Source organism: Dasypus novemcinctus, chromosome 7, assembly GCF_030445035.2.
Source record: "Dasypus novemcinctus isolate mDasNov1 chromosome 7, mDasNov1.1.hap2, whole genome shotgun sequence".
In the NCBI taxonomy this organism is placed as follows: domain Eukaryota; kingdom Metazoa; phylum Chordata; class Mammalia; order Cingulata; family Dasypodidae; genus Dasypus; species Dasypus novemcinctus.
This window is the reverse complement of record NC_080679.1, coordinates 58,465,797-58,477,888: the sequence shown is the minus strand read 5'-3', so window position 1 is coordinate 58,477,888 and position 12,092 is coordinate 58,465,797. Positions and strand designations below refer to the sequence as shown.

The 12,092-nt window shown below is 36.7% G+C and overlaps 1 protein-coding gene across 9 annotated transcripts in view; it reads left to right on the top strand.

The window, feature by feature from the left end:
* GULP1 (GULP PTB domain containing engulfment adaptor 1) overlaps positions 1-12,092 on the top strand; it is a 313,380-nt gene that overhangs the window by 101,788 nt on the left and 199,500 nt on the right. For 7 of the 9 annotated variants that reach the window (XM_004477045.5, XM_071216224.1, XM_058300508.2 and 4 more), the window contains one exon: positions 2,508-2,639. The exons of the other annotated variants lie outside the window; for them this stretch is intronic. The gene's annotated coding sequence lies outside the window, so the exon portion shown is untranslated. The remainder of the gene's footprint in view (positions 1-2,507; positions 2,640-12,092) is intronic. 9 annotated transcript variants of the gene reach the window in all.

The window sequence follows — 12,092 nt, the reverse complement described above, 5'->3', positions numbered from 1 at the left end:
CCAAAAATGTCTTAAAAAGGGAGAATAAAGTTGGAAGACTCTCACTTCATGACTTTAGAGCATACTACTTAGCTACAGTGGGAAAAACAGCATGGTATTAGCATAAATATAGACAGGTTGAACAATGGAACTGAATTGAGAACTCAGAAATAGACTGTCACATCTCCGGTCACATGATTTTTGACAAGGTGGTCAAGCCCTCCCAGCTGGGCAAGAACAGCCTATTCAACAAATGGTGCTGGGAGAACTGGATAGCCATATCCAAAAGAAAAAAAGAGGACCCCTCTATTACACCTTATATAAAAATTAATTCAAAATGCATAGAGGACCTAAATATAACAGCAACAACCATAAAACTCCTAGAAGAAAATGTAGGAAAACATCTCCAATATCTTTGGTAGGTGGTAGTTTCTTAAACTTTATACCCAGAGCATGAAAAACAAAAGAAAAAAAAAATAGGTAAATGGAACCTCCCCCAAAGTAAACACTTTTGCACCTTCAACAACTTTGTCAAGAGGGTGAAAAGGGAGCCAACTCAATGGGAGAAAATTTTGGCAGTCATATATCTGATAAGGTTTTAATTCTATGATATATAAGTAGATCATATAACTCAACAGTAAGAAGACAAACAACCCAATTAAAAAATGGGCAAAAAAACTTGAAAAGACAATTATCCAAAGAAGAAATTCAAATGGCAAGGAAACACATGAAAAAATGTTCAACACCACTACCAATTAGGGAAATGCAAATCAAAACCACAAATATCGGAGTAGATTTGGCTTAAGTGGTTGAGTGCCCAACTCCCATATCAGAGGTCCTGGGTTCAGTTCCCGGTGCCTACTGAACAAATAAACAACAAGCAAAACAAACAAAAGAAACTAACCCAGGGAGGCCGATGTGACTCAGTGATTGAACTCTGGCTTCCCACATACAAGGTCCTGGGTTCAATCCACAAGTCCTGCCTGATAATTAAAAAATGAAAATGTAATGAAAATGAAAATGAAATGAAATGAAAATATAAAATACTACAGTTAGATGTCATTTCACACCTATTAAACTGGCTGATATTAAAAAGTTGGAAAACTCTAAAGGTTGGAGAGGATATGAGAGATAGGAAGGCTTTTTTACTCTTGGTGGGAATGTAGAATGGTACAGCCACTGTGGAGGAACGTTTTGCTGTTTCTAAGAAAGTGGAATATAGACTTGCCATATGACCTGGCAATACCATTACTAATTATATACCCAGAAGAACTGAGAGCAGTGACACGAATAGACATCTGCACATCAATGTTCACAGCTGCATTATATATGATAGCCAGAAGTTGGAAACAACCCAGGTGTCCATCAACCAATGAATGGATAAACAAATTGTGGTGTATACCTAGGATGGCATATTATGCAGCAATAAGAAGAAATGAAGTCGTGAAGCATATGACAACTTGGATGAACTTGGAGGACATTATTTTAAGTGAAGCAAGCCAGACACAAAGGACAAATATTATATGATTGCACTATTATGAACTAAATATATTGTGTAAACTCATGGAATTAATAATTAGAATATGGATCACCAGAAAATAGAATGAGGATAGAGAATGAAAAGCTGAGGGTTAATCTGTGCAGAATTCGTTAAAAGAGTATTTGTAAATCTTTGGAAATGAATGGAAATGGTGAGAGCACATCATGTTGTTTGTGACTAGCAAAGCTATTATATGGGTATGACAGTGGTTGAAAAGGAAAGTCTAGCGACATGTATATTACTAGAAGCGAAAAAGTGTAACATGGGACTGTATAATATAGTGAAATCTCATGTAAAATACTAATATGGGTGATATTGCAATTATAAGCTTAGTTTTACAAACTGTAAGTACAAATATAACTAGAGAGAAGGACACAGAATACCAACTGCATGGCAGGGGAAGTATAGTGAGATTGAGCAATGATGGGTTTTGTTTGTTTGTTTGTTTTTTGGTATTATTATTATTACTGGAATAATGAAAATACTGTAAAAATGATTGAAGTGATGAATGCACAACTATGTGATTACACCAAATACCATTATTTGTACACTTTGTATGTACTTATGCTTTATTAAAATGTATTGATAAAATTGATTTGTTTAAAAAAATAGATCAGTGCTTTCTAAAATTCTGTTACACCTTCTAAATCATAATGGATGGAGTATGCACTTGGTTGGTAAGAGCCAAGTCTAATTACATGCTATGAGGCTAGATGTTGTATAGCCTGAGAGAGAGTAGTATATTGTCAACCTTCATTGCATTTTAATAAGATATTTTTTAATGAAAACACAAACTCATTTAAACAATCTGTGTCTCTATCTTTAAAAAATTGTTTTCCTATTGTTTTCCTGTTACTTGTTAATTTGCTTGAATTTTCAGAAAAACTAATTAGAATTTAAAAATATATATTATAACCTCTAAATTAAAATATATGTATTTGTAATTATTGATGAATTCTACTAAGCCCAATTTTAATTTTATTTTTAGTCCTATGTGATTCCATCTGATATTCATAGGAGAGAAAGTGACAGAAAGAGAATTCTGATGGCAGCTGTATGACTGAAGTTGTACAAAGTCAAGTGTCTGTATATTTAGTCAACTATATTTGAGCATACCCAGGTAAGAATAAATGATTATTTGTTTTTCTATGCTTTCCAGGATTTTCAAAAGAGACTTGAAACTATGAAAAATGTTTTTCTTTTGTACTGAATATATAACGATATAGTTTTATTGTAGAAAATGTTAAATTAGTTGAAAGTAAAATAAAATTAAAATCACCAGTGACGACCTTTTCTTAAAATAACCTCTGTTATCATTTTTGTTTATATCCTTCTATTTTACTTCTTTCAGTATATTTTCTCTTTAAAAACATTGAGATAATGTTATATGTGTTCTTTGTCAATTTGCTTTTTTTTTGGTTAACAAATTGCTTTTATTCAATTCTTTGAGAATATGAATTAATGTTTTATATTTCCTATTGTCTCAGTATATATAATAAGCTATTTTTTAAAGTTTCTATGGTTCATATTTAGGCTGTGCTTAATTATTATGAAGTGAATATCTTTATATGTAAATTGATTTGTAAATCTCTCATTATTTTGCATTAGTTCCTAAAATGAACATTTCTGGGTCAATGACTATAGAGTTTAAAGCCTTTCTGTTCTCATTGCTGAATTTACCTTCAGAAGGTGGTAATGAGTTATAGTTTCCATTAGCCATTTTTGAAAACATATTTAAATTATTGACTAATATTTTCTCATTCAGAGAACTTCACTAAAAAACCTAGTTTGGATTGAGTAAAGAATGAACATAAAGTTAGGATTCTAAATTTTGATTGCAAGCATTAGATTCCTCTACTCACATATATTCATCAAATATATTCCCTTATATAACTAAGCCTAGAAGAAAAGTGAATATTATTTATATGTAATCTTTCCATACTGTTTTAAAAATATACCAGTTATGAATGATAGCAAACATAAAGTTACCAAGCTATGTTATTGAGCTAAGCTAAAACACTGTAGTTATTTGAGTGGTGGTGGTGATGATAGCAGATAGTAGAGATAGGAAAACATGGAAATAATTCCTTGTCTCTTCTATAACTTTTAATAAAACAAGAAATATACGTTAAGTTCTTGGGTAAAAGGTAGGGTATATGAAGTGTCACTAAAGAATTAAAGAAAGGGTAGTTGCTGATAACACCTCCAGCTGGGAAATTGAGGAACATTTCACAAGGAGAGCAAATTAAAGTTGTGCTTTTTAGGGTAGGTAGGATTTTGGCTGGAGAATATTTGTGAGAGGGCATTCTACATGCAACAAAGACACTGGGTTGGAAAGCACAAAGCAGGTTCAGGAAACTGCAAAGAATTGGTAGATATAGCAAATTATTGGAAAATATGTTATGAGGCTTGGATTCCTATATTTAGGCATTCTGTTTCATGCTTTACATAGTGAGGCACAATATCAGTGTAATAAGGTGATCCATGTGGTCCTGTAAGAAGCTTAATCTAGTAGTGATAGGTGTGTTAGACTAATGAAGATAGAGCAAGCCAAAGGCAGGAAGACTAATAGACTTTTCCCTTCATTTTAACCAGGTTTTACCGAACATTTGCTAGGAACTGTAGAAAAATAAAGACGAAGACATATAAACTCCTGAAGAGTTTATAGTCGTAGTGGATAGACATGAATATAATACAGAAATACAATACACCATGACAGGAATATATACACCATGGCAAAGGCAACAATAGATCACATTCAAGGAAAGACTAGTGGGTAATTAATTAGGTTGGGATGCCAGCATTTGTTTATCAATAGATGAGGTGTTCCCAAAGAGGTGTATACCTTCTTGAGCGTGATCAAACTTTTGAAGAATGATTGGAGTTTATTACCCAGTAAACAATGTTTCTCACTTTTGAAAACATTTAGGCAAGAAACAATGAAAGCTTCATCTATGGTGTGAGCAGTGTAAGTAAAATTCAAGCTGTGTAAGATGAGGCTAGACAGTGGTAGAGACTGTGGGGGATCAAGGAGAGAATCTTTTAACTTAGGTAAAATGGGGCATGCTGTTTGCATTAACAGAAATTGAGGAATTAGAGCAAACATTTGTGGTGATAAAATAACACATTTGGTTTTGAACACTGGACATTTTCCTGCTTTCCTCTGTCAGCTCATACCTTTGTTAGAACTCTCTTATCCTTTGTTATTTCATTGAAATTCTTATGTATTTAAGATTCATGTATTTATGGTAAAAGGAAAGTGAAAATATAGTTAGAATAAATTAAAAGGAAAGTGAAAATATAGTAAGAGTAAAGACCACTTAGAAAAGTATGAAATATGATGTGAAGGCCTAAGTTGATTTATAACCACTGTATATATAATTTAGCTTTAGGTTTTTCAACAGCTACAAAAATGGATACATGTTCTTGCTCGGAGAGCTTAGATGAATTTATTATGTGAGTCTTTGCATAGTGGAAAATGAAAAGGGTCCTTACCATATAGGGGTACCTTATAGTATTGTTGAACGGGAAAGCTAACATTGCTAATAAATAGTTAAAAGTATGCACATTTGTTGAAGTAAATTTGTTGAAGTTCAGAACTCAACTTTTCTAGTAAGTGTTTCCTGACTTCTGGAATCTGCACAGATCCTCCTCCTACGTGCTCTACCTTATCACTTGTGCATTCCTCTGTAATAGCATGTATTTTGGGTTTGTCTCTCATCCCATGGGACTGCAAGCTTCTTGACAGCTGAGTCAGCATTTGTCTTTTGAGATACGGATATAAAGCACCACAATGTTTGGCTTATAAGGGGTTCTCCATAAGTGTTGCTAAAACTCACAATTGAATGCATTCTGATGGCGTAATTAGCTCAATCATCACTGATGTGGCCCACACTTATTTTGTGAGCTCTGTATTAGTTTCCTTTTGTGGAATAACAAATCACTCAAAAATACAGTGGCTTAAAACAGTACTTATTACCTCATGATTTATGTGAACCAGCAATCTGGGTACAACTTTGCCGAGTGCCCTGGCTCTAGGCCTTTCCTGATGTTATAGTCAAGTTGCCAGACAGAGCTGCAGTCATTTCAAAGTTCAACTACAGCTGAAGGTCCACTTCTAAACTTACTTAAGGGGCTTCTCTCCACAGGTCTGTCTCATTTATGACATGGCATATGGGTTCCCCCAGAACAAACAATCCAAAAAGAGTGCAAAAAAGAGCACCTATGATGGAAACTGAACTCTTTTGTAACCAATTTTAGGATGTGTCATCCCATCACTCATTTCTGCATGCTCTGTTTGAAGTGATTCATTAGGTCCTGATGACATTCAAGGAAGTAGACATAAGGACTCTGTTGTGCCCGCCATGACTATGTGTGTGTGTGTGTGTGTGTGTGTGTGTATTAAATTAATTAAGTCTGGAAGCCCTGCCTCTTTAGGGGACAGGCAGGTCTGGGGTCCTGGAATGAAAGAAAGGCAGAAGTGTGACATGGTTTCTCATCCCAGTCTTCTCTTTCCACAAGTATGAATTTGCTCCTGCCATCTTTATTGTCTGGGCAGGATCCTGGATGGTATGCTGCTCTCTTGCTCTTGTCCTGGGAGTGAGAGTAAAGCTATGTACTGCCTACTCCACTCCCTCCCTAAGCCCAACTCTGCCAAGGAGAACATATAAGTTGGGATCCCCTTGCCCCAGCCTGTGGGCAAGGTGTGGGGCAAAGCCATCCTACTTTGTCTAGCTCTGCACACCATGTACATTTCTCTGAAGGGGGATGGAAAAGGGGTACAAAAAGAGGGGAGGGTGTGCTTTTTTAATACAGTAATAAAAATATGTCTCACAAAGGAGGCTTTTTTCCCTGACTTCTTCAGGTCCAGATTCTTGTACCTAAAGTGCACCTACTTCCGCTCAGTCCAAAAAACACTTATGGGTCACCAGTGGTGTGCAAGGCCATCCCCCTCCTCGAATTTCATTTTTATTATTATTCAGGCCTTGACACCTTGACTATTAACCATTAACTTCCCTCAAGAGAAGATGATTGCATAAGGGCACTGATAACAGGAGGCAGAGCTCATTGCGAGCCATTTTAGAGACAGCTTGTTCGATCTGATTGCAGGATATCTCCATTTGTATGATATATGTTCAGAGATGTATCTGATTAAGCAGATCAGAGATGAGAATCATTATCTCACTGTATTAGACAGCCAAAAGGGTGCTGATACAAATTACCAGAAATTGGTTGGTTTTTATAAAGGGTATTTATTTGCGGTAGGAGGTTACAGATACCAGGCCATAAAGTATAGGTTACTTCCCTCATTAAGTCTATTTCCATGTGTTGGAGCAAGATGGCTGCTGACATCTTCCAGGGTTCAGGCTTCCTAGGTTCTTCTCTTCCCAGGTCTTGCTTCTCTCTGGGTTCAGGGTTCCTCTTTTCTCAGGGCTTCCTTCTTTTTGGGCTTAGGGTTCCTCTCTTTTTGTGGCTTGCGTCTCCTTCCTCTATGTACTTACTTCCCGGGACTCCAGCTTAAGACTTAAGCATCAAACTCCAATATCAAAACTCCAACATTAAAATCCTTTGACTCTGTCCTTTGTCATGTCTTTTATATGTGAGTCCTCACCCACTAAAGGTGGGGACTCAACGCCCTAATGATGTGGCCCAATCAAAGCCCTAATCATAACTTAATCATGCACAGGTACAGACCAGATTACAAACATAATCTAATATCTATTTTTGGAATTCATAACCATATCAAACTGCTATACTCCACCCTCTGAATTCCAAAAAGAAATTACAATATTTGAAAAAACCTTAAATCAGTAACAATGCAAGTACTAAATCATATCACAATCAATTTAAAGAAATACAGTTTGTCTTGGGGCAAAGTCCTGTCTGGACATAGACCTATGAAATTACAAAACAATTTATCTGGACAAATGGACAGAAAAAAGATAAACATTTTCATTACAATAAGGAGAAATTGGGAGGGAAGCATGAGTCACTGGTCCTCCACATTTCAGTAAACCTGCATGACATGCTTCATTAAATGTCAAAGTCTGAGAGTCATTCTTTTTTTTTTAAGATTTATTTTATTTATTTCTCTCCCCTTCCCCTCCTCCCTGCCCCAGTTGTCTGTTCTCTGTGTCCATTTGCTGCATGTTCTTCTTTTTGTCCACTTCTGTTGTCAGTGGCATGGGAATCTGTGTTTCTTTTTGTTGCATCATCTTGCTGCATCAGCTCTCTGTGTGTGGGGTGCCATTCCTGGGCAGGCTGCACTTCCTTTTGCACTGGGTGGCTCTCCTTGTGGGGCACACTCCTTGTGCATGGGGCTCCCCTAGGGGGGGTGCACCCCTGCGTGGCACGGCACTACTTGCGCGCATCAGCACTGAATGTGGGCCAGCTCCACATGGGTCAAGGAGGCATGGGGTTTGAACCATGGACCTCCCTTGTGGTAGACGGATGCCCTATTCACTGGGCCAAGTCTGCTTCCCCTGAGAGTCATTCTTAAGACAATGGTTTCTTCTCCTTGGTGCCTTATGGGAACCCACCCTTTCCACATGCTTGCCCATTGCCGTTTTCTTGGTTCTACCCTCATCAAGCATCTGGGTGTTAACCAAGCTCCAGACTTCACCCTCCAAGAGTGTTGAGGTGATTTCCAAACCTTACCCAATCTTTGGGTTAGAGTTTAACCTCCCTAGTACAGTGACATAAAGACAACATTGCCCCTCACCTTTGGGTGAGCAACAAGTTGCTACTCAGAGCAACGAGTTGACCACTTGGCCTTTCCTAACCTTTGGCATTCAGGCTCAACCCTCTCAGAGCAATGAGTTGACCACCTGGCCTTCGCTAATCCATAGGGGACAGGCCCACCCCTCTCAGACCTTTGGGTTGCTGACCTTAACTGCCTTAATCATTGGGGAAGGTGCTCCACCCTCTCTGTACTCTGGGGCAGCAAAACTCTCCCAGGACATTGGGCAGAAGCATCCATCCTCTTCAACTGCTGGGGTAAACATCCTATCTGTACACATGGGTGGGGTTCCTCTCTTAGCCCGTGGCAATGTCTTAATTCCAGGTCTCAGCTTCCATGGTTTTCCTCTTAAAGCTATTTCTCCTTCAATCTCTCCTTTCCATGTCCCTTTTATTCCAGGCTAACAGTGGTTTGGTTCATACAACTCTCTCAAAAACCTTGTTGGTTTAGCATGCATGAAGCAGAGGTCCAAGTCATCAGACAGTAAGACATTCCACATGTCTTTCTGACATAACTGTATCTTCAATCCTGATTTAAAATTTCCAAGTTTAGTTAAGTCCCCCAATGGGTACTTTCATCTGGGAGCTTGATTTCCAGAGGCTTGGAATTTTCAGAATCAGTTTCTGTTGTCTTTGTACCCAACAGTTCAGTTCTCAGCATATCTCTCTCATCTAGCATTTTACTATAAGCTCCAAGCAGAAGCCAAGCTGCATTCTCCAGGTTTACTTTGGAAATTTCTTCAGCTATGTGCCCTGGCTTGCCATTTTGAAATTTTGCCTTCCATAATACACCAGGAGTTAATCTTGATAAGTTCTCTGAAACTTAAACCACAGATCACCTTTCCTCCAGTTTCCAATAATAGTTTCATCATTTACTTCTAAGGCATCATAAAAAGTCTCTTTAGCATCCATATTACTATCAACAGTCTCTTCAAAGCACTGTAGGTCTTTTCTTTTAAGCATCTCACAATTCCTCCAAAAAATACCCCTTACCCATTTATAAAACCGTTCCAGCATTTTGGTAATTGAAAAAGCACTACCCCACTCCTGCTACCAAATTCTGTATTAGTCAGCCAAAGGGGTGCTGTTGCAAATTACTGGAAATCGGTTAGTTTTTATAAAGGGTATTTATTTGGGGTAGGAGTTTACAGATACCAGGTCATAAAGCATAGGTTATTTCCCTCATGAAAGTCTGTTTCCACATGTTGGAGCAAGCTGGCTGCTGACATCTGCCAGGTTTAGGCTTCCTGGGTTCCTCTCTTCCCAGGTCTTGCTTCTCTCTGGGCTCAGGGTTCCTGTCTTCCCAGGACTTGCTTCTTGCAGGGCTCAGGATTCCTCTCTTCTTGGAGCTGACTTCCTGGGACCCCAGTTTAAGACTTCAGCATCAAACTCCAACATCAAAACTCCAATGTTAAAAACACTTAACTCTGTTCTTTGCTATGTCTTTTATCTGTGAGTCCCACCCACCAAAAGGTGGGGACTCAACACTCTAATGACATGGCCGAGTCAAATCCCTAATCATAACTTAATCATGCATAGGTACAGACCAGATTGCAAACATAATCCAATATCTATTTTTGGAATTCATAAACATTGATATGTTACACTTGCATTCTTAAAAACTATGATGTTTCATTTGTATTCCCTATACTCTTATTGGAATTACTATTCCCTCAGATACCCAGGTTGGTTAAATTGGAGTAAATTTGTATTTCTTCTTCTTCTCTCTTACTACTAATTACCTGTCTTCATTAGCCAGTCTTTTTATTCTGTATTTTAAATTTCTATCATTTATTCCTTTCTTTTCATTCCCACTCCTATTCTTTGCAGACTTTTGCAAAAGTAGAAAAATAACTCCTAAATGGTTAAACTGTTTTTGGGTTTTTCCCTTTAATTATTCTCCAGCAAAGTGGCTTTTAAAAACTGAAATAGGATCATCTCCTTATTTAATATCCTTCATTGGTTTTCCCTTGCCTACTGGCCACATCCAAATTCATTTGCAGGAAATAGAAGATCCTTGCTATCTGACTTTTAAGTTCTTAAATTTCAAGCATCATCCTTAATCATTGTTTAACTTAGATTTATAGAATTTTATCAACATTTTCTGGAGATATTTTGCTTTTCTCTCTGAATTTCTCTATTTTCACAAATCAGATAGGTGAAAATTTCTTTATAGCCATACCTAATATCTAATGTAATGACCAGAACAGAATGTTTTCTTCTGTTTTAATGTGAAAGGCAAAGAGTTGAAGAAGGGAGGAGAGGCCTAAAACATCAATAAAGGGCTAAACTTGCAGGCTAGTCTAAGGAGGAAGCAAATGAAAGACAAATGGAATTCAATCCATGGACTGATCGTGGAGCAAGATTGAAAGTTAAGGGTATCATGAGCAACTATATGCTTAATCTAAATGTGTAGATGAGGCAGAATGTCAGGTAAATGTGACTAAAAGAGCAAGGTTTGGATTTTAGACCAATAATGAAGTTCAGATTCAAATAGGACAATAGCTTTAAGGTCTTAGGAATCTTGAAACAACATCCTCATGTATATTACAATATATTAGGCAGAAAGAATGTGAGGAAGATGATGCAGTTTTTCAAGATAAAGAGGAGTAGGATAAATGGATGACAAAGTATGGTAGAATGTTGGAAAGTAGCAGAAAGAAACTGGAAGTTTAATTTCTTCTCCCCTGTTGAATTGCAATAAGTAAGACTTAAAGCTCCCATATCTAAGAGAATCTCTAAGAACATCCTTAAGAAGAGGGCAAATTCAAATCCTATTCAAGAGATGTATTTAAGCTTTATCAACATTTAAATACAAAACCATATGATGTTTAAGCCATTGCAGAAGTTGAAGAAAGCCATTTTGTTTAACTGACCATTGATTGTTTAACGTTTAAAATTTATATTTAATACATCTATATATTTAAAACATACTTCCGTTCTAATTAATTACTGATAACTCAAATTGATCTTCACTTGTATAATATTACCATTAGTTTTCATTTAATGAAGAGTTTTAAATTAAAGATGTTCTGTATATTTATGTACTATGTAATGGTAACGAATAAGTCCTTCGTAAATTGCTTTTTGAGGGAAATATCAAAACCTTGCAAGCGGTTGCTCATCAAATATGCTGGTTTCTATGTTGCAAAGTGTCAAAATAGGGACCACTTTTAGGCTAAAGTAATCATTCATGCTATGAGGGTATCATTTATTATATCAAGGCTGTCAATTATTTAGAGCTAACTCTCTTATTAAAATTATTTAATTAGCTTGAGAACATGATTTACATTGAACAAATTTATTTTGGTGAAAAAATATGTATTTCTAAAATGATAATTTGTATAGCTAAAGAGTGAAATGAGAGAATAATAAGGTTTAATATTAAATATTATATTATTATAAGAAATGGAAGTGCTTAACTCAAGAAGAAAATTGGCAAATCATGAAGTTTGAAGATCTATTAGGTGGCTCTACAACCTAAACCAGAAACTTTTTGATGAAGTGACCATATGTAAAACATCTGTTTATATAAGCAATCTCTCTTATCAATTATTGTTCTTAGATTACATGGAAAGAAACTAGTTCTGTGTAACAAGCAAAAAATGTTGTTTTGAGAGAAGGATAGGGGATAGCTCATTGAATGAGGCAGTAACCTGTCAAAACAGTTCTGAGAAAAGACAGGGACTAGAACTGTTTCAGGGAACTAGGAAGCAGGATGTGGAGAGAGGCTTCTGCCACAAAACTAAATCTGGGTCAGTAGTGTATTCTCATATCATTCCTACCAAATTCACAAAAGAATCTGCTTGGCTGAGTTTGAATCATTTGCTGTCAA